We start from the raw sequence: 19,788 nt of genomic DNA, 5'->3' as shown, positions 1-19,788 counted from the left end.
GCAGGCTACTGTAGAGTGGTCTCCCCGCTCACCACTGTAGAGTGGTCTCCCCGCTCACCACTGTAGAGTGGTCCCTCCGCTCACCACTGTAGAGTGGTCTCTCCGCTCATTATGTATAGCTTCAAAGCGGAGGGACTGAGAGCAGCGAGCACCACAAATTAACAGAAGAACATGGAGAGCGAGAGTCACAGATTAAAAACAAAGAAGAATGTGCCGCTAAGTCTGTTGATTTCAGATCGTGCTGTGTTTACTTCTGAGGCCATTAATCTGAGCTGGCTGCTGCACATTCCTGGGATCCAGCAAAGCACGTGGTAAATAGAGGGATTAGCTGGGGAAAGCCTACTCAACCGAATCCTTGACAACACCATGGCCTGAAACCCTGGTTTGAAAGGAGCAGCTTAGAAAAACCTGCTCTGGGCTAAAGATTGTGTGTGTGTGTGTGTGTGTGTGTGTGTGTGTGTGTGTGTGTGTGTTTGGTGTGAGTTTGTATGTGTATGATGAGTGAGTGTGTGTGCCTATGTGTGTGTCTATGTGAGCATGTGGTGGTGTGTGTGTTAGTGTGTATCTGTATCTTGTGTGTGTGATGTGTGTGTGTCTATGTGTGTGTGTTTGTGAGCGTGTGGTGGTATGTGTGTGTTAATATGTATCTGTGTCTTGTGTGTGTGTTTGGTGTGTGAGTTTGTCTGTGTGTGATGTGTGTGTGTGTGTGAGGGTGGTGTGTGTGTACACAGGTTCACACATAGACAGCACTCATTCATGCAGCAGACACCTTTCAGAGGCCAATGTTCTTCCTCCACCAGGGTCTCAGGGACTGAACTCTGGTTGTCAGCAGCACTTTCGTTGACTGAATCACGTCACTGACCTAGATTTGAAGATCATATGAAGATTGATTTAGCAAACAGAATTAAAACTGTCATGAGTAGGAGTGGGAGGTTACTCAGTTGGGAGAATGCTCACCCGCTATACAGACAGTACACACTCCATCAGAATGCTCACCCGCTGCAGACAGTACACACTCCATCAGAATGCTCGCCCGCTACACAGACAGTACACACTCCATCAGAATGCTCACCCGCTACAGACAGTACACACTCCATCAGAATGCTTGCCCGCTACACAGACAGTACACACTCCATCAGAATGCTCGCCCGCTACACAGACAGCACACACTCCATCAGAATGCTCACCCGCTACAGACAGTACACACTCCATCAGAATGCTCGCCCGCTACACAGACAGCACACACTCCATCAGAATGCTCACCCGCTACAGACAGTACACACTCCATCAGAATGCTCACCTGCTACACAGACAGTACACACTCCATCAGAATGCTCACCCGCTACACAGCACACACTCCATCAGAATGCTCGCGACAGTACACACTCCATCAGAATGCTCACCCGCTACAGACAGTACACACTCCATCAGAATGCTCACCCGCTACAGACAGTACACACTCCATCAGAATGCTCACCCGCTACAGACAGTACACACTCCATGAGAATGCTCACCCGCTACACAGACAGCACACACTCCATCAGAATGCTCGCGACAGTACACACTCCATCAGAATGCTCGCCCGCTACACAGACAGCACACACTCCATCAGAATGCTCGCCTGCTACACAGACAGTACACACTCCATCAGAATGCTCACCCGCTACAGACAGTACACACTCCATCAGAATGCTTGCCCGCTACACAGACAGCACACACTCCATCAGAATGCTCGCCCGCTACAGACAGTACACACTCCATCAGAATGCTCACCTGCTACACAGACAGTACACACTCCATCAGAATGCTTGCCCGCTACACAGACAGCACACACTCCATCAGAATGCTCGCCCGCTACAGACAGTACACACTCCGTCAGAATGCTCGCCCACTACACAGACAACACACACTCCATCAGAATGCTCGCGACAGCACACACTCCATCAGAATGCTCGCGACAGTACACACTCCGTTCACAATAACACATAGAGCAGGCTAGGTGGTGCATTCCTGAAATCACAACACTCCAGAGGCAGAAGGATCAGGAAGGCCAAGGTCTTCTGCTGCCAGGGGCAATGGCATTGCCTGAGCTCAAGTAGTAAGTTACTCGCGTTTCTGACGACTTAGAAATGAAGGGATCTGGCAAAAACGACTCAGCAGATCAAAGTGCTTGCTGTACAAACCCAACAGTCCGAGTTCAATCCCTGGAACCTACAAAGACGAGAACCAAAAGCTGTCTTCTAATCTTCCACTTGAGTGTCACAGCACATGCATGACCGTGGTCATGTGCACACACATATGCACAAGTATTTTAAAATGTTTCTACTTTGTCAACTAGGTGGACTTTTTGATAAACACACATTTGTGTTTGAAAATGTTAAATAAAGCAGGCAGAACTGTTTGTCCACCATTCAATACACTATTCAGTGACAGCAGTGTGGACCGCAACATCAGCGTGTGGCGTGGCAGCCGGGGAAGTAGCAGAGCCATTGCTGTCTGGTGACACCTGGATGCCCTTTGGAATGGTACACAGATGAGCGCAGCCTCGCAGCGGCTAAACTCCCCTCCACACAGAGAGAAGCTGCATCACGCAGGTACCCAGAGAGGGAGGGTGGGGGACTGGATCTGGATGAGAAATCTCTGAAACCATATCTAAGTGCCATTGATATCCAGCAAATATTTACAGCCACTGTGTGCCAGGCAAACCGGTCTGATGCCAAGGGTGTGGCGGTGTAAAAAGGGCCCAAGCCTCTGCTTGGTGGGGTTTTGTTTGGGCCAAATAAAAGCAACGTCCTTTGCTTTTTGGGGATATGACATTTAATTTCTCAGCACCGTTTCTTCTGTCCACAGACCGTTATTACTATTTGCCCTGCACCAGATAGTGGCCAATCAATCGAGAGGTATGCTTTTTACACTTACAGATTTACAGTATGGCAAATAGGCATATAGTCACAAACATGGAATTACACAGTATGGAAAGAATTATAAAGGAAGGACTCTTAGGAGACACATATTTTAAATTATTGGGCATAGAAAGATACTGAGTGAGTACCCTTATTTCACTTTCGTTATTATGATAAAATACTTTGATTTCAGCTCACAGATCACAGTTGCAGGCCCTGACAGTCAAAGGGTCACGTGCTTGGAGACAGCCAGTCACGTCACATTTGCCAAGAGCTGAGCAGATTAAATGAATGTTTGCTTGCATGGCTTGTTTTTGTTGTGCTTACACTGCTCAGGGGCATGGAACCGTGCTGCCTAAATTCAGGGTGAGTCTTCCCATCTCAGTTTACCAATTATGAAAACCCCCTCTGCTCTGGGCTGAGCAGGGGCAGTGAGGAGTGAGAGTTCAGGTGACTAGGGACCAGGAGCCAGGGGCACACAAGGCGGTGGGCTGAGCCACATGGAGGGAGAAAGAGGGAGCCTCATCAGTTCACGTTAATTGCCAACAATTGGAAAACTGTGAGCACCAAAGACTGCTGCTCCTTTCTCCACCAAGGGTCTAATCAGGCATACATGGGTTTTTAAGGATATAATAGGGTTCAGTCCTAAGAAAACCAAAAGTGCTATGGCCAGGTACATTGATGTTCTTAGTCCAGAGAGAGAGTGTGGGCCACGGTGGGGTTGGGGTTCCTATAGAATTCCCATTGGCTTAGAATGTCTGGAAAAACCAAGGATGATCTTCAACTCCTAACAGTCCTTCTGCTTCTACTTCTCAAATGCTGGGATGACAGGAGCTCTGAGGATGTCCTGTGTGAGTGCAGGGGAAGGCCAAAGGCTCCATTCTGAGTTTGCCTTCCATCCTTTTGTGTCTGACCTGCTCTGAGAATGTCAGCTGATCTCATGCCCTCTGGTAATCCCTGCAGTCAGTTCTCCATAGAACATCTCAGAGCCCTTCCTCCTCCTCCTATGGACCCTGCAGCCTATGTTCAGGCTGTACTGTTCCCCTTTGTGCTGGTTAGTTTTAACTGTCAACCTGCCACAACCTGGGAATACGTGAGAAGAGAGTCTTTATGGAGGCTTGCCCATACCGTGATGGCCTGTGGGCGTGCACTTCTCTGTGAAGGGTTTCTCTTTTCTGTCAATATTGTGTTTAATGGTGAAACTTAGCACATTCCACACCAGGGCTGGCATGGAGTCAAAGCCGCAGGCATGGCTTGTCACCCCACGGAGCCTCACCTGGGGAGAGAATGAGGACAATGACCAATAAGAAGAGTCATCCATGGCCTCAGACAGGGAAAGCCCAGAATGGTATAGAAGATGAGCTGCTGCTTGAGACATGGGTTCCTGACACAGGCAACAATCCAGCTATCAAATCCCACTTCAATGCCAGCCCCGATCCAGCGACACTATAACCTCATCACTAACAAACTTGGGGCCTGTGTCAATGTCCTGGACACACACAACACTGTCTGGAATGCCCACATGGCCACCTGGAGAAGGAGCTGCTACAGGAAGACTGTTTAGATGATGTCTCTGGTCTGCTCAGGAGGGAAGGAAAACACTCTACCCAGAGGAAAGCAAATGGGGAGAGATGTCCCAAGCCTAAATAAGACCATGTTTAATTCAGACTCACAGACTGATTTCTCACCCACACTTGAGACAGTTGTTGTTAGTGGTTAAAATATGCACAAGACTTCAATAGGCAAACTGCCAGTGAAAAGCAACATAGATACTAATTCATGGGCAAACTGCCAGTGAAAAGCATAGATACTAATTTATGGAAAGTTATTAATTTTGAGATAAGACTTTATTTCCTAGAATTCAAAAATTTTATCCGCAAAAGAACACAGCTGGACGTAGTGACAAGGGCCTTTAATCTCAGCACTTGGGAGGCAGAGGCAGTGGATCTCTGTGAGTTCAAGGCCAGTCTGTTCTACAAAAGGTTACAGGCCAACCAGGGCTACATAGTGAGACCCTGTCATGAAAAAGGAGAAGAAGAGGAGGAAGAGGAAGGGGCAGGAGGAAGAAGGAAGGTAAGAAAGAGGAAGAAAGGGAGGAAGAAGGAGGACAAAGAAGAGGAAGAGAAGGAGGAAAAAGGAGAAAGAAGGAGGAGGAAGAGGTAAGTAAATAAAGTAATAAAACAAAAGAGTCTTGAGCCAAGCAGGCATGGTGGGTTAAATCCTAGAATTTAAGAGGCTCTAGTTTGCCTTCTATGATAGGGAAGACTATCACAATTCAAGACCAGCCTAATCTATGCAGCCATGTCTAAGTCAGCCAGAGCTACACAGGGGGACATTTTCTCAAATCAACAAGAAAAGACACAAGCTCTAACACCCCTCACAACTGCTTGTGAAGCTGTTCCCAATAGAGGAGCTACTGCCTGGACATGGCTAAGGCAGGGATCTGTACATACTTCCTCTTCTACCTTCTGGTTCTCAAATCTTCAGAGGTTTAAGCAGGGGACTGTGGAACTCTGCCTGTCAGGGCCCACCAACCAAACTATTCAGGATGAAGAGCCAGCTGTCATCAAGAGGGTTTAGTTACAAAGCTGCAAGGGATTCCATCAAGGTTCAGTGTAGTGCACATTTCCAACTGTGATTCTCCTCTTTCCCCATTGAACAAGCGGTGACAGGACTGGGTGTTCTAGTTTGTCTTCTGCTGTGATAAAACACTGACCAACAGCAACCTAGGGAGGGAAAGGTTTATTTGACTTTCAGGTTACAGTCATCACTGAAGGAAGCCAAAGCAGGAACTCTAGGCAGGAGCTTGAAGCAGAAAGCACTGAGGAATGCTGCTTACTGGCTTGCTCTCTGTGGCTTCCTCAGCCTGCTTTCTTCTACAGTCCAGGCCTGCTCAAGGATGGCACCACTCTCCGTGGCCTGGTCCCTTCCACATCAGTGTCAATCAAGAAAATGCCACAGACCTCCCCACAGGCCAACGTGGCTCTTCCAAGGTGTGGAGGTTTGAATAGGAATGGCCCCCCAGGTTCATATATTTGAACTCTTAGTCATCAGGGTGTGGCACTATTTAAGGATTAGAAGGTGTGGCCTTGTTGGAATAGGAGTGGCCTTGTTGGAGGAGTGTGTTACTTTGAGTTTTCTTTGAAAAATTCGAGGTGGGCTTTGAGGTTTCAAAAGTCCTTGCAAGGCCCCGACTTTCTCTCTATCTCTCTCTTGCCCTTTGGAACAGGATTCAGCCCTCAGCTACTGCTCCAAAGCCACGTGTGCCACCATGCTCCAGATATTGTTATAAGAATTGCCTTGGTCATGGTGTTTCTTCACAGCAATGTCACTGGGTGACCCCAGTCTGTATCAAGTTAAACTAAAACCAACCAGCACAAGAGAATAGCTCAATGGTGAGGCTCAGGCCTATAACATGCTTAAGACCGTGGGACAGATCGCTAGCACTGCAAAAAGAAAATGACACTATTATATGCATTACAATAGAAAATTTATGGAAGGCCAGGAATTTGTTAGAACATTTCCAGTAATGAATGACCAGCAAACCAGAAGCAGCTGCAAGAAAGAACTCTTGAGTATGCTCAAGAGGGCAGAAGGCAAGAGTTCTGCCATCCAAGGGTCTCACAAGGCATTCTGGGCTTTAACTTTCTTCATCCTTAATATGAATAGGTTAAATAAAAACTCTTTTCTCCTATACCTCCCGTAGAGTTGTCATCATGACTGACAGCTGACGGGAGTTCCTCACAGAAAATAAACTCTCGTGCATTCTTGTGGAAGATTCAAATGCCTTGCTGTGAACAGGCCAGCAGGATCACAAACCATCCACGGCAAACATCCAACCTCACACACAGCGCTGAGGACAACACTGTTGCTACGCTCACTGTTTATCTAGAACTTATGTGAACAAAGATGCCGAATGCTCCCAGCAACGCAAGCATTTAAATCCAACTTCTGCCAGACATGCTCATTTTGTTTATTTTTTTATTATATGTAAAGGATATATAAATAGTTGTTTTTTAAAATTAAAACATTTTATGCTAGTCTTCAAAGTCTAAGAACTACCCATCCCACCCTCCTATTCTAAAAACCACATACAATTAATCCTATCCTTGATATCCTTACTGTGTGTAATGTGTTTTTTGTTACCTACTTCAAGCCAACTCAGCGTTAGAGATGGATCATACCTACTGCAGTCTCTTACAGATAGGCAGACTGAGAACTCAGAAGGCTCCATGACTGGTCCTCTACTTCTCCCAGACTGCTTTCCCGCTACAATTGTCCCTGAGTGTGTGTGCCTTAGCCTGTTCCTATGCGCATCCTGCCTGACTTTCTTCTCTGACCCCACATAGCATCCCAGTGATTCTCTCAACCACCCACAGGGATGGATGCTTCCTTTAAGTTGCTAAGCAACCCCAAGGTCACCAGCTAAGCAGCCCTGGACCAGAATTTGAGCCCAAGTCTGTCTAAATCCACAACCCATGCTCTTAGCCACTATAAACAGGGACTGTGCCAGAAATAGCTCACAATCAAGAAGAAAAAAAGAAAAGGAAAGAAAGGGCCTGTGCAGGTCCCTATATCACTGTGGACATTGGCCAGGGACAAGGGACAGCTCCTAGCTGACGAGGGCTGACACAGGGGCAAGTTACTTTGTTTTGAAGTCAGCATGGCAAGGTCTGGCCAGCAGTTATGTGTTGCTTCATTCATTAACTCAACAAACATTTAGAAGTAACAATGATGTGTTGGACACTGGCTCTGGGAGGTAAACAGAGGTTAGCAACTCTCTATGGGGAACAGAAGACAAGGTCTGTGAAGGGTTAAAGACACGCTGAGTTTGTTTTAGACAAGTCAGGGAAGCCCTCGCGGGTGAGGCGGCGGCAGTTAAGCAGAGGACAGAGAAACACTGTGACAATCTAAGAAGGGTTGAAACTTCACTTCAAATTAAAGATGGGGCAGGTGGGAGGAGGGCTTGCTGCCTAGCCTGACAACTTGAGTTCCATCCAGGAGCCGGAAAACCAGCTTCTACAAAGTTGTTTTCTGACCCCTCCCCCGCATAGGCATGCACACATAAATAAAACACAATGAAAATGAATCTTTAAAAAAGTTTCCTGAGATGGTAAAAACTGGGTATCGTGGTACATATGTGTAATCCCAGTGTACAAGAGGTACATGCAGAAGGTTCTTGAGTTTGAGTCCAGCGTGGGCTACATGAGATGATAATTTAATTTCCTTCTATGTCTTTCTTGCCTAAAGAAGAACATCTCTTTTCAAAGAAAATAGTACAAAAAAAAAAAAAAAAAACCCACTCAAGAGACACAAGGTCTGTCTCCAAGCTATTGTAGCCCCAGGCAAGGCAAATCTGGAAGGTTCCCTGAACTGCCAACAGGATGAGCTCAGAGCCAAAGGAGGATGTCAGGGCCACGATGAAGCTCTGCCTTCGGCTCTGCCCACCCTCTCCCCGAGCCCCTTCCTCCACTGTGTTTACTTTTCATCTTTTTAGCAGGATGGGTTAAAGGGCACACCACAGGCAAAGGGAAACCACAGCCTGTGCCTGGTGGAGTGAAATGGGAATCTCCCCAAACCACTTGTACGGCAGGGAGAACAGTCAGTGTTCCAGCCCGTGTAGTCTTCAACGCGGCTGTGAAAAATAAGATTCTCCATCTTCCAGCAGGACAGATAGTGGAGTGTAACTGGACCAGAGCTACCCAAAAATCACCAAAGGCCTGCATCTTCTAGTTAATTTAATCTTGCAACAAACGTTGCAGTTCTGAAGGACTTGCCCCTGCTGGCCACTGTTTCACAGAGAAGAAAATGTGCTAATTCCGACCCCAGGAGGCCTGGAGACGATCATGAGCATGACACACAACTGTATGTGGAGTGGACATACATGCTAAGAAGGTGAAAGCAGAGACGGGGAAAGGAAGTGTGCATCTGAGTCTTCCACTTGTTTCTTTGTTTTTACTAAGGATCCACAGGAAGTGAGCTTCAGATACCTGGGAGAACAGAATGTTTTCCGAAAGACCCATTTATTAAAGGCTTGGTTCCCCATAGGAGCACCACGAGGAGCGGTAAAGCCTTCAGGAAGGAGGTACTTAGTGAGAGACCTTAGATCATTGAGGATGGGCACCTGAAGAGGTGGCGAGACCCCAGCCTTTTATTTCTTGCCTAGACATAAGGTGAGCAATGTTGTTGCCATACTTCCCGCCGTGTGTGCTACCTCACCACAGACAGCAGGGCCAGCTCTGAACGAGCCCCTCCAAACTGTGAGCCAAGAACCTTCTCTCTTTATTAGGACGACCTCAGGTACGTGGCTATGGTGATAAAAAGATGACTGAAAAGCTCAATGTTGATCCAGAAAAGTCCTCAGGAAGAAAAGCCAAAGCAATGAAAGTTTCTCATGAGCTATTGAGAGATGACATCTCCAAGACAAACCATGTGAAGAGCTAGGGACAGAGACCCTGGAAGGGGGATCTGGGAACGCTAGACAGGTGGTGACAGAAAGACCTGGGTGTGGGCACGTGTGGCACACTGAGGAAACACCATGAGGTTCACAAGAAGCAGAGGGAGGAGGCAGAGAAGTGGTTGAACGTTACTAACCACGCAGTCCACGCTATGGAAAACAGAGTCACAGGGACCGCACAGAGCAAGAGGCGCAGATAGGCCTGAGAAGATGGCGGTGACAGATGTAGACGCCATGAAAATCAGCTTGGTGATGATGGGAATAGCCCAGAGTCTGGGAAGTCCTGGGGGTGGAGGAGAGAGTGTTATCTGCGGAGATTTGCTGAGTTAAGACCACATCCATGGACAGGGGGGAAAGAAGCAAGACCGAGACTCTAGCTTGGTTTCTGATGCCATTGCTAACGTGAAAAGTGAAAAAGAGAAAACTGTGGGTCACAGAATAGCACAGTACACTAGAAGGAGGCTTTAATTTAATGGGAGACCTATTTGAACCACATGAGACTACCTCCGGCCGAGTCTAAACGAGAGAGCTAGACGTTTGTAGAATAGATATGGCCATTGAACATGGAAATATGAACACTTAAATGTAGGCTGAGAAGAAGAAAGAAGGGGCGAGGAAAGAGCTAATGGTTCTGGTGTCCCCACCAAAACTTACGCTGAAATTTAATCCCCATAATGAGGGATCAAGAGATGGCAATAAAGCGAGGTCGTCAAGCGAGGGCCCTGATTCTGACTACAGCTTTTCACAGATAGACACCTGAGCTGGGACACTCTCTTTCCCCTCCCGCTGCCTGGAGATGCTGTGGAGCACACCAGCAACAAGCGCCTTATCACCGCAGTCTCCCAGCCTTCAGATGCATGAACTGAGCAAACCTTCATTCTGTATAAATCACTCGGTCTTAGAAATTCAGTTGTAGCAACAGAAAGTGGGTTAACACTAAAGCTACACACAGGGGCTCAGTACTGAAAGGGAAGCCTGAAGAGAGGTCAGGAACTCAACGGAGAAGACAGGAGAGCTAGTTCTGAGAAAACCACAGAAGGGAACATGGAGGGAAGAGAAGAGCAGAAGCAAGCAGCAGGCTGGGACAGTGTTCTGATGAGCAACACGCTTGGTGTGAGCTACTGGAGCAGAAAAGAGATTCATGGCCACCTGAGTCTCCTGAGCCCACTGATCCCACAACCAGCAGCAAGCACTACAACAGGCTAGCAGCTGGGCTTGCATTTGTAGCTCAGTTGACAGAGTGCTTGCCTAACACAAACAAAGTCCTGGGTTCAAGTCCCAGCACCACATAAACCAAGCCCGGTGATGCATGCCTGTAATCCCAACACCGGGGAGACCAGAAGTTTAGATCATCCTCTGCTACACTTGAGTTTGAGGCCAGTCTGAGAGATGTGAGCCCCTGTGTTCAAAAAGAAAGGCAAAGCTAGCTGCGTCTGCCCAGTGTGAAGGACGATGTGCTCGTGGGCATCATCCAGCTACAGAAAAGAACGGGGAAAGTGTGTGGAACAGTGTGGGACCTTCCACTGTGAGGACAGGAAAACACTCCACCAAACACACCCGCTGGGTCCCAGAACCCCCGACACCTTAGAACCTCCGGAAAGCTGCCTAGCTGCTTGCTCTTCTGTTCTCTGAGAAACACGGGAACCAAACGTCGATCCTAAACTTGTTTCTAATTTCTGGTACAGAGTACTTGAGGGGCATCTGAAAGGGAGCAGAAAACCCAGCAGATTACTTTGTCTTTTCCACTATAAATGGCAGCCCCACACCCAAGTGATCATTTTTATTGGCTTAATTTTGGGTATCTGTGTGTGTGTGTGCGTGCGTTCGTGAATGTGTGTACAAGAGAGAGAGAGAGAGAGAGAGAGAGAGAGAGAGAGAGAGAGAGAGAAAGAGAGATGTATAACTTGAGCCAGATGCTTTTGGAGAACAGTATCATCTCTGGGTTCCTAAGAGTTGCCAGCTGTAGCCTCACAACCTTAGCTCCTGCAGACCTCCTGAGACTTGCTAGCAGTCCCATCCTGTGACACAACAGGGAAGCTTTCTCCAGCCACCCCACCCCCTCCCAGCCTCCCAGGCCAGTTAAACTCCAAAGAATCCTGCTCTGAGTTCAACGAGCCCCCATTCAAACCCTATTCAGCAAGGTTATCTATCTGAGACGTTTTCTGGAGGCGTTTTCAAGAACTTAGCAGAACTCCTTCTAAAGGAAATCTCTTTCTTTAAGCCCACACACTGCATCAAAATAAAACTGTGAACAGACACTCTAGCAAAGGAGACACAGATGCCACAAACTGAAAAGCCATCAACGTGGAATAGAGTACATAGGTCCCTCCTTCCTGGGCTACTGTAGAAAACATCAGGAACCCAACGACCAGGCTGCAACTGCAGTTAATAATGACTAGGAGGATTAGGAACCAAGACAGGGATGCAGCCCTCTCATCCCAAAATGGGCTGTTACTCATGCAGGATTCATGCTTCAAAAGGCATGTTATGGACATATGACCACAACCCTCTCTCTAAAGTCATAAAACTAAAACAAAGGAAGAAAAGAAGGAAGGAAAATGAAGAGGGACGTCTGGCCGAAGAGGCCTTGGCAGAAGGAGGTAGACCCCAAGAGTGAAGCAGCACCTTCAGAAGATGAGAGACTTCTCCCACACAGGGAAGACCTGTACTACATTGATGCTCAGCCCACGTTATGACTCAACGGTGTTTTCCCTCCCAGTCAAACCGAGTTTGTCAGCCCACTGTACAAAGCCACGCAGGAGAAAGAGGCCCGTACCCTTTCTGGATACTAAGAAGTCTCTGTGCTTGAGTGTTTTGTTTTAAAAGAATAAAAGCCACAAAAGAGATAACTCCCCATAACAGAGTGAGGATTGCACAATGATATTTATTTAGGCTTTGTGTCAAAGTGTCTCACCTCAAATAACCTTCCCAATGTGAAAGGGGAAAAAAGTCATATTCTGCTCCAGCAATTACTGCGCAGTTAGACAATTATGAAGTGAAATCCGCAAACAGTCACCAGCATGGTGTTGTATCCAAGGGCCAACATCATACTGTCAGAACACATAAATTGCTAAAGATGCTAACAGGATGACAGAAGCCAGAGGGACTCGTCACACACAAAATGGAATTAAGTATTCATCAAGTTTCCATGAAAAAAAAGCTAAAGAAGAAAAAAATAAAAAGAAATCCAACTTTCTGCCAGACCCTCCACATGGGCCATCAATGCAGCAAGCATTTCGGCTCCCAGGGCAATCTGATCGACAGGAAAGGTCCAAGGATCCATTCCCAGGCTGTTTTCTAGAGAGGGTTTTTTGTTATTGTTGTTTTCTCCAGGAATTAATCAAGGGAAATGTGTTTTCACAAATGGTCCTTCTGTAATTTTATACAAAAACCCGACCTTCGGCATATGCCAGAGAAATGAACTATTTGTCATTCTCGGTGTGAGCAGGACCCAGCTCTGCAGGCTCTCCTCGCCCAGGGAAATAGACATTTCTGTATTATCCTTTCTTAAAGCCTTGAAGAGGAATCCAGTATTTCTGATTTAATCTAAATGATTAGTCTGGTGACATCAAATCTGAAATAAAAATGAAACTTGCCCACCGTCACACGTCACTCGAGAGTCCTTTGCCCAGATTTGGGAGACAGTTTTGATTTTTTTGGGGGGTGGGGGTGGGGGTGTTTGTTTGCTTGTTTGTTTATTTGGTTTTTGTTTGTTTTTGTTTTTTAAGACAGGGTTTATGTAGCCAGCTGGCCTCAAACTCACTGTGGATGTTAAGTTGATCTTGAGCTCCTGCTTCTTCTGCCTCTACCTCACAAGAACTACGGTTGTAGGCATACACCACACGCTGGGCTAACAGCATACACATGTGCACACACATACACACCACACACGCACACACACACGTGTGCACGGGCAAACACCATATGATAATTCTCATCAGTAGATGCACTCGGATAGCCTAAAGGCATAGTTCCAGGCCTCTACTGCAGGATCTTCTTAAGTACAGACTCCGTGCTTCATAACTGGTTGTTAACCTGTATCAGCCTCCATCTCTGTTCTGAAAAAATGAAGGGGAAAATGCAGACTGAGGTCCAAACAGGAGCAGCCTCAGGCAGAATTTATATGAATACTGCGTCAAAACCAAAATATTACACTCTTGAGAGAGATGGAGATCCAAATAACTGGTCCCTAAGATGGAGAGGGAGCATGCTTGGAAATCCATGCTGAGTCCAAGTAAGTCACTTAACAAGTAAACTGTGATTTCAAGCACTAGAAAGACATCTAGAGATAGACAGGGCCCAGGACATGGACCCAGATTCTTTTTGTACAGTTTCTCTAGGTGGTTGGTTTATGTCATCCGGACTAGAAACTGAGCAGGTTAACAACAGTTTGTTTTGACAAAATGCTACAAAGAAGCGGTGTTATTTCACACGTGAGGTCGGAAGACAGGGAAACCAGAACTTCCTGCCATCGGCTGCTTGCTTCCACTGACACAGACGCCTCGTTGAATGTCATTCATTGATGTGTTGCTCAAATTCTAGTCGGTCTTAATACTAAAAACCCGGAGTCAGATATAGGAGTCAATGCTGGAGTATCAGAGAAGCAGAGCGGTCCAGAGAGTTCTTATCTCTACCAATGCTCGACCAAATGGGAGATCCTGTCCTCAGACTGTCTCCTCAGACTCCTCCCACCTTCTAGTCCTCTCTCTGTTACTCCTATCTCCACCTCCCTAGTGCTGGAATTAAAGGCATGCACCACCACTGCCCAGCTTCTACTGGCTTAGCTCTACACTCTGATCTTCAGGCAAGCTTTATTTGTTAAAACACAAACAAAATATCACTACACTGGTGTTCCTTATTTGGGGGTGGGGTCTCAAATGCATAAGGCCGCAAACCCCAGCTCCTCAACATAACAATCACAATAGTAACAATAAATGTTTCCACATAACCTAGGCTAGTTCTCATATTCCCAACAGTCCACACTTCTGAGGAAGTGAAAAATTACTTTTGAGTTAAAGACCTCTAAGAACATGAACCTAATCAGACATGTAAACTTCAAAAAACAGTTAAGGCTTTTAAATGTGAGAAAAAAAAAATCAATGTTTGAAAGTATAAGAAAATAAGGAACTGACTGAAATAGCTATTAAAATTCTTGTTTAAAACTGTCTGCAGAGGAAAGGCTGTCCTCCAGTAACCAATAAATGTAGCCATCATCATTTTCCATCCAGTAGCACTGAGACTATAGAAAATACACATTAAAATGACTTATAGAGGTGCTGGAACAATGGGCGCATAGCACCAGGCACAGTCTGCACTCAAAGGACACAGGGTGGCTCACCAATGTCTGCAATTCCAGTTCCAGGGGATACATCACCCTCCTCTGACAACCATGCATGCACAAGATTCACATACACGCATAGGGCAAATGAGTGTGCATGCACGTGTGTACATGCACACACCCCAAAAAGGAAATTTAATGATTTGTCAAGAACAGGGTTAATTCAAAACAACAAAAACACGGAGGTGGTGTGTGTGCTGTAGTAACATTACCACTTACCTGCCTGCTCTAAACTCTACCTGTCTGTCCTTAGGTGTAAAACACCTTTCATAGACTCATATGATGGAGGAGGGTCATCTTTCTATCTGTTGTTTCGTTGGTTAATTAATAAAGAAACTGCCTTGGCCCTGATAGGACAGAAAATTAGGTAGACGAAGTACACAGAACAGAATGCTGGGAGAAAGAAGCCGAGGCAGGCAATCGCCATGATTCTTCCACTCCAGACAGACGCAGGTTAAGATCTTTCCTGGTAAGCCAGCTCGTGGTGCTACACAGAATATTAGAAATGGGTTAGATCAGCCGGGCGATGGTGGTGCCCGCCTTTAATCCCAGCACTCGGGAGGCAGAGGCAGGTGGATCTCTGTGAGTTCGAGACCAGCCTGGTCTACAGAGCTAGTTCCAGGACAGGCTCCAAAGCCACAGAGAAACCCTGTCTCGAAAAACCAAAAAAAGAAAGAAAGAAAGAAAGAAAGAAAGAAAGAAAGAAAGAAAGAAAGAAAGAAAGAAAGAAAGAAATGGGTTAGATCAATATGTAAAAGCTAGCCAATAAGAGGCTGGAACTAATTGGCCAGGCAGTGTTTAAAAGAATACAATTTCCGTGTAATTATTTTGGGTAAAGCTAGCCATGTGGGAGCCGGGGCTGCCGGAACGCAGCCCACTGCAGCTCCTCACTACACTCATAGAATTTTAAGACCACTTGAGAACTAAAAGAAGCCAGAAGTGACACCACAGGACTTCCCTGGGCTTTTAGGCAGGCATATTGATTGATTGATTGATTGATTGATTGATTGATTGATTGACTGACTGATTTGGTTTTTTTCGAGACAGGGTTTCTCGACAGCCCTGGCTGTCTTGGAACTCACTCTGTAGACCAGTCTGGCCTCAAACTCTGCCTGCCTCTGTCTCCCAAATGCTGGGATTAAAGGTGTGCATTACCACAGCCTGGCTGGCAGGCAGATTTTTATAAATTAAGTTTGTAGGCAAAAGGAAAAGATTAATTCCTCTGAGTATTAAAAAAGGAGACAATAGTTTCCTTCCAGCAAGCTAGTTTTGCCACGTGAATGCTCTTCTGTGAGAAAGCCTTGGCATCCTCAGACCAGTGTGACCTCAGCTATCAGAAGACGTTATTCTAATTTCCCAAGTTCCAAAGCCCGGAAACAGGGACTGATTAGAGGGGGTGGGGTGCTGATAAACATTTGTGAGATGAGTAAAGTAGATCAAAGAATGGAAGACTAACGGAGACCCTGTAAAACCGCGAGTCTGTAGTGTCAAATGCAGGCTGCGAGCTGGAAAAGTGGCTAAATTCTAAAGAGATTTAAAATAGGTCCCATTTGACCCTAACAGCTAATATAAAGTTAAACCTTTAATATAAGATACACAAGAAACAAGACCTGCCAATGGAACTACAAAGACGGAAAACTTTCACTTAATAAAAAATACAAGTATGTTGATTCTTAGATATTTTATAAGCATATTTACAGGCATAATTGCCTAAACATACCACAGACACCTGTACTTACACAGGATAAGATTTTGAACTACTGACACACAGGTAAAGGACCCTGATCCGAAAATCCAACATCCAAAATGTTCCGAAATCCAAAACTTTCTCAGGACAAACATGACCCCCACAAGTGGAAAATGTATACTGATCTTGTGTAACTAGCCAGAGTAATAATGTAACTACACTAAAAACATATGGAACTACCTTTATGGTCTATATGACACCCAAATTATGTTTGGATTTGGGTCACCTCTCCCAAGAGATCAATATGTATATGCAGATATGAAATCCAGAGACCTTTTACCCCACCCCCACCCCCCAAGCACTTTTGCTCAGGGAACCCAGCGTGTATTGAAACAAACATATCTAGAGAATGCACAGGTATGTAAAAGGAACATGGGATAATGAGCCTACTCTTACTATCTCGAATTTGGAAGGTGTTAATGAAAGATAATGATGATGGTACTGAATTCATCAGCCTCCCCAAGGAGTTCATTTATGCAGTTTTATACATGAGACAAATAGGGGTCAATACAAAAGGATTCACAAATGAATCTCTTTGGATTGCCAGATCTCCTAAATATCCTGGAATATTATTCAAACAACACAAAATTTTACAGGCGCACATCTCAAGAAAAACAAACTAGAAGAAAAAAAAGAGAGACCCTACACGCCACTGTAAACACCTTTAACATTCAGGCCCAGACCTCAGGGTCATCCTGCTTTTAACCAGCTTAAATTAAACCCATCCCTCCACAGAAAGCAGCTTGGTTATTTTGCTAGATAAAGCTACAACATTTTCCATTTCTGAAATATATAGTACATACAGTAAAGCAAGTTTAGGTGCCTGCAGGACATCAGTAAGTACGCTATGCTCCCCCTACTGGCCAATGTTAAAAAGAATTTCCCAGGGAATTGGCCTTTGAAGTGCTGGGGTTCAAAATACCTTTGATGACTTTATCTTTTTTAAATGTATATCTCTTACCCAATAGCTAAGCAAAGCTGATGTGGGGTTGTCATATTCCATCACAATAGAAACTTTAAAGTTAACAGCAATGCCAAGAGTAAAAAATATGCTGAAGCCTTGAAACGCTAAACAATGCAGAATCCAAGCCAAAAGCGCAGGACATCAAGAAACAAGAGCAACATCCTCTAGCTGACACGATTGCATGAAATCAACTCCTCCTTAATGGCCCTTTAGGGGGTAAGAATTATTTCCCTACCTCCTGTGCCAACCTCAAGCTGCTTCCTAAGGAAGCCTAGTGGCCTTGATCAACAATGTCTGGTAGATTAATAAAAGCAATGAGGACTAAGGATTAACACGAGTCGGGGTTCTATTTATAATTATCTGGAGCCAGGCTCAGGAGAGCTGGGCTTTGGCCCCTGCAAAGGTCGTGTATGATCACCTAAATTAATCACAGATAATTAGTGTTTCAAAAGATGTATTCAACTCAAACAGGAAGCTAAGCAAGACAGAGGGCCAAGGACTTACTGCCCCTTGCCGTTTCCCGCCAGGACCAGGGCAGCTCTTGGATTAAAACTAACAGAAAGCTGTGTGTATCACCTTGGGCAAGTGACTTAGCCTCTAGCCGCTACAGTCTGGCACGCGAACTGTAAAATGGGTCTACTAAAATCATAAGGTTTTAACCAGAGTTGGGGTGGGACTTAAGCTCGACTGCTGCCTTGGAGACATTATGGAGCACACAGTACTGAACCCATACACTCCCGTTTTATTACCCCAAAAGAACCAGCTGAGTTCTCTCTGAAGTAGCCAACTACGGTCTAAACGACCATTCCAAGGATATTAAAGGATCACGATATGGTGTGTTTTTTTGTTTTGGTTTAGGTTTTGTATGTTGGAAACTTCTACCAAGCCTTTCAGTTCTGCGAAGGAAGAAGAAACTTTAAAACGCCTGATTCCCCATCTCCATCTGTCACTCGCTGGATCCCTCACCGCAGGGCGCAGCACGCGGCGCTAACACCTGTGCACCGCTCCGCGCGGTCCTCTTCCTGAACATCTGTGCACTCCTGCAGCCTCAAAGCCACCCTGCGGGACCCGGTTCCCCCAGCCCACAGCTAGCGAGTGGGGCGACTGTTGGCACCCACACCTAAGCCGCCAGGTTCTACTCTGCCGAGGTAGTTCAGGCTTGGCACGCAGGCTGTCTGCACTTCTATACGGGTGTCGTAAAGTGGAAGAAATGCCCTAATAAGCGCAACTCTGCAAGCCGATTCTTCTAGCAACATCCAAGAGTCCCGAGTTTGTCCCAACCAAATTCACACACCGAGAGAGCCTCTAACATCCAGCGGGAGCGCGGCTGGGTTAACCCGGGCGTCCTCCCCGCGTCAGGGCGCGGCCGGCGGGGACCCGGGGCTGGCTTGAGCGCGCGTGTCCTGCGACCGCGGCCTCTGCTATCCATCACGGTCGAGTGCCCACCCACGCTGTCACGCGCCGGGAGGACAGTGGCCTGTATGCCCCGCACTGGACTAGGAAACCGCGGAGAGGAATAGCGAAGGCGGCGGTGGGGAGCTCCTCCCCGGCGCTGCCCACCCGGGACGGCCGCGGATCCCTGTTCCGCTCAGCGTCAACCCGGCCGGATCAAAGCCAGGTCCCGAGCTCGGGGTCCCGGGTGGCCCGAGCAAACCCTCGAAGCAAGCACCAGCCCTCAGCGCACAGCCTGCACAGCAGGGGACCAGGCGCAGAGCCCGCACGTACCTCGTACGCGGCGTGTCCGGGAACCGATAGTCCGCCGCGAAGTGGGGGAGCAGCCGAGACGAGTCCCCGCGCCCTGCGTGCGCAGGCGGCCGCGAGTTCAGCAGGCGCAGCTCAACTGCGCCATCCGGACCCCGCCGGGGACTTTCACCTCCTGCCGGGAGCTCGCGGAATAGCGCAGCGAAAGTGGCCTGGCAGGACAGCAGCCCGCTTCCCCCTCGTCCCTCTCTCTCTCACTGCCAGGGAGGAGGAAAGTGGCGCTCAGCGTCCCCGAAACCCTGGATCACCCCCATCAGGCCCGTGCGGCGCCCTCGCTCGACCGCGCACACGCGCGGGCGGGGTCGGGCGCGCAGCCACAGCAATCAGCGCGTAGGGGGAAGGGCGCCGCGGGCCGCGGGGGCTCGGCCGCCTAGAAACTCCTCCTTCTGCCCCTCCTCTCCTGCTGATGGATGAGCCCAGAGAGCCTGCTCTAGCCTGCGCGTCCCTTTGGGCAGAGAAGTCTGAAGCTGAAAGAAGGGAAAGGAAGTCAGGGAGCAGCCCGGGATGAGATAGCGGGTGGGCAACCCTAACTTGGGAAAGAATGGGGAACCGGTACTGGCTGCCACTCCCTGAATCCTTCAAACTACCAGGGCTCTCTGGAGAAGACATGGGTTTTAT

The 19,788-nt window shown here is 47.2% G+C and overlaps 1 protein-coding gene across 2 annotated transcripts in view; it reads right to left on the bottom strand.

Annotated features, from left to right (window-relative positions):
- The window catches only part of Tgfbr3 (transforming growth factor beta receptor 3), a 176,791-nt gene extending 157,319 nt beyond the window's left edge, over positions 1–19,472 (bottom strand). Inside the window, exons 1-2 of one of the 2 annotated variants that reach the window (XM_057772958.1) lie at positions 19,135–19,472; positions 770–862 (exon numbers count right to left, since the gene is read on the bottom strand). The gene's annotated coding sequence lies outside the window, so the exon portion shown is untranslated. The remainder of the gene's footprint in view (positions 1–769; positions 863–19,134) is intronic. The other variant, XM_057772959.1, reaches the window with a different exon arrangement.
- Between the last annotated feature and the right edge of the window lie 316 nt (positions 19,473–19,788).

Source organism: Chionomys nivalis, chromosome 6, assembly GCF_950005125.1.
Source record: "Chionomys nivalis chromosome 6, mChiNiv1.1, whole genome shotgun sequence".
Taxonomy (NCBI): Eukaryota; Metazoa; Chordata; class Mammalia; order Rodentia; family Cricetidae; genus Chionomys; species Chionomys nivalis.
This window is presented reverse-complemented; position numbering and strand designations above follow the sequence as displayed.